Raw genomic sequence first — 3398 nt, forward strand, 5'->3', positions numbered from 1 at the left:
TATTTTGTGTGTACATATGTTTGCAGTGCATGTATTTTGTGTATTTGGGTAGTGCAATGTTTTATATTGTGTATGCGCGCGCGCGTGTGTTTATAGTTTATTGTCTGTATAGTGTGTATTGTGTAGTGCAACATCTATTTTTTGTGTATATATGTGTAATGTGTGTAGTTTGTGTATACTGTGTAATATGTGCAGTGTTTTTTTCCCTACATGTGTATTGTGTGAAGTATGTGTATTTTGTGTGTAATGGGTGCGTTTTGTGTATTTTATGTTTTGTGTGGGTATGTGAGTGTGGTGTGTGTATTTTGTGTTTACCGCTTATATTTTGTTTATAGTGTGTGTACAATTGGTGTATAGTGTGTGCAGTTTGAATATTTTGTGAATAGTGTGTGAAGTGTCCGTATTTTGTGTGTAGCGTGAGTATTTTGTATACGGTGTGTGCAAAATATGCATATTTAGTGTATAGTGTACGTCATGTATTTTGTGTTGTGTGTATAGTATGTGTTTTTGGTATTATGTATAGTGCGTGTATTTTGTATGTGGTTAGTAGTATACGTGTGATGTGTATTTTGTGTATAGTGTAAGTAAAGTGTGTTTTGTGTATAATGTGCTTAGTCTGTTTGTTTTCTATGTAGTGTGGGAAGTGTATGTATTTTTTGTGTAAAGTGTGTGTATTTTGCCTAATCAGTATTTTGTGCATAGTGTATATAGGTATAGGGCTTAGGATGTATGGTAGTAAGTGTAGTGTGTGTATAGTGTGTGTTTATATTTTGTGTATAGCTTGTGTAGTGAGTGTATTATTTTGTGCATAGTGTATATAGGTATAGGGCTTAGGATGCAGGTAGTAAGTGCAGTGTGTGTTTATATATTGTGTATAGCTTGTGTAGTGAGTGTATTATTTGTATAGTGTGTTTATATTGTGTGCTTTGTGTGTATATTCTATACATGTGTATTGTGTATTTTGTGTAGCTTTCTATATTTTTTTGTATAATATCTAGTGGTGTGTTTGGTTTATAGAGTGTGTATAATGTGTGTATTTTGTATATAATATGTGTGGTGTATGTATTTTGTGTATATAATGTATGTGCTTTGCGTATAGTTTGATTAGTCTGTTTGGTTTGTGCATCGTTCCAATGTATTGTCTGCAGGACTGCATTTCCCGTGCATGTATTTTGTGTGTGCAGGACTGCATTTCCCGTGCATGTATTTTGTATATAGTGTCCTGTTTAATTTGTGTGTAGTGATTGTTTGTATTTTGTGGCTTGTTCATTGTTTTACGTAGTGTGTATTTTCTGTATGTTTGCCTATGTGTATATGTTTTGTATTTGTATATGTATACTTTGTACATAGTGTGAGACTTTCGTTATATATGTAGTATGTAAGTAGTGTGTTACACATTCAGTATTGTGTGCATGCAGTGCGTAATTTTTTTTGTTCATGGTTGATGCGTGTATTTTGTGTATAGTGTATGTATATAGTGCGTATAATTTGTAGTATATAGTATGTAGTGCGTATAGTTTGATGCGTGTATAATTTTTTTGTGTATTTTTTTTGTTCGTGGCTGATGCGTGTATTTTGAGTATACTTTGTGTAGTGAGTATGTTTTGTGTATAGTGTATTTAGTCCATTTGTTTTGTGTATTTTGTGTTTATACTTTTTGTATAGTGTGGATTTTGTGCAATTTTGCGGTGTGTATAATGTGTTGTGTGTATAATGCATGTCAAATGCGTGTATTTTTTGTATAATGTGTTTTAAGTGTAATACATGTATATGTGTGTATAGTGTGTGTTTTTTGTGGCATATGTACTTTGCGTATTTTTTGTGTGTAGATGTTTGTATTTTGAGTATAATATGTAGTGTGTATTTTCTGTAAGTAGCGTGTCTTTTGTGTTTAGTGTGTATATTATATGTATTTGGTGTATAGCTTGTTTTGTTTGTTTGTTTTTTTATAGTATTTGAAGTATTATGTGTTTTGTGTATAAGGTGTGTCAAATTTTTGTTGGTTAACATTTGATTTTGCTGTTATATTGTTATATGTTGACATTTTCTAACGATCCAGATTATACACATGGTAAGATGTATGTAATTATATTCTTAAATTATTTCGATGATGACATTATGATTGTACCTTTAATTTATATATGTTGCTCATTCTCTAATTATTGATATCTTGGTATCCATTTTTCTCTAACTACTGCGGGCGTCGTTAACAGTAAACTTATGCAACAATTATTAATTATTATTTGAACCCTCGAACATAATGTTTCTGCGTTAGCCACTAAGTATGTGCATTATATATTGTACTGTATATATTTTGTGTATAATGTATGTGTTTTGTGTTCATTGTATTAAGTCCGTTTGTTTAGTTTATAGTGTGTGCAATGTGTATTTTGTGTTCATACTTTGTGTATAGCGTGTGTATTACGTGCAATGTATGTGCTGTGTGAGTATTTAGTGTGTAGAACGTGTATTTTGTATATAGTGAGTGTCCAATGCGTATATTGTGTATACTGTGTTTATTTTGTGTGCCATATGCTTATTTTCGGTATGTGTTGTGTGCTTATTTTGTTTATAGAGCGTGTATTTTGTATATAGTGAGTGGCCAATGCTTATATTTTGTGTACAGTGTGTTTATTGTGTGTTATATCTTTATTTTTTGTATATGTATATATGGTGTATAGTGTGATTATTGGAGACATGTAGTGTGTGTATTTGGTGTGCATAGTTTGTATTTTTTGTATGATGTGTTCATTATTTTACGTAGTGTATTTTATGTATGTTTGTACATAGTGTGAGTCTTTTGTTATATATGTTTGTATAGCTATTTGTATTTTTTTTATATTGTAAGAAGTGTGTTACACATTCAGTATTGTGTGAAGTGCGTATCTTTTTTTGTGCATGGTTGATGTGTGTATTTTGTGTATAGTGTATGTATATAGTGTGAGTACTATGTAGTGTGTAGTGAGTCTGTTTTGTATATAGTGTATTTAGTCCGTTTGTTTTGTTTATAATTTATGCAATGTGTATTGTGTGTATGTTGTGTTTATACTTTCTTTATAGTGTAAATTTTGTGCAATTTATTCGGTGTGTATTATGTGTTGTGTGTATAGTGTGTGTCTAATGCGTGTATTTTTTGTATAATGTGTTTTAAGTGTGTTATGCACATGTATTTTATAATATATGTATATTTGTGTATAGTGTGTGTTTTTTGTAGCATATGTACTGTGCGTATTTTGTGTGTGTAGATGATTGTATTTTGAGTATAATGTGTAGCGTGCATTTTCTGTAAGTAGTGTGTATTTTCTGTATAGTTAGTTTTTTTTAGTTTTTTTGTAGTATGTGAAGTATAGTGTGGGTAGTTAGTTTTTTTTAGTTTTTTTGTAGTATGTGAAGTATAG

This window comes from Salvia splendens, chromosome 8 (assembly GCF_004379255.2).
Source record: "Salvia splendens isolate huo1 chromosome 8, SspV2, whole genome shotgun sequence".
In the NCBI taxonomy this organism is placed as follows: Eukaryota; Viridiplantae; Streptophyta; class Magnoliopsida; order Lamiales; family Lamiaceae; genus Salvia; species Salvia splendens.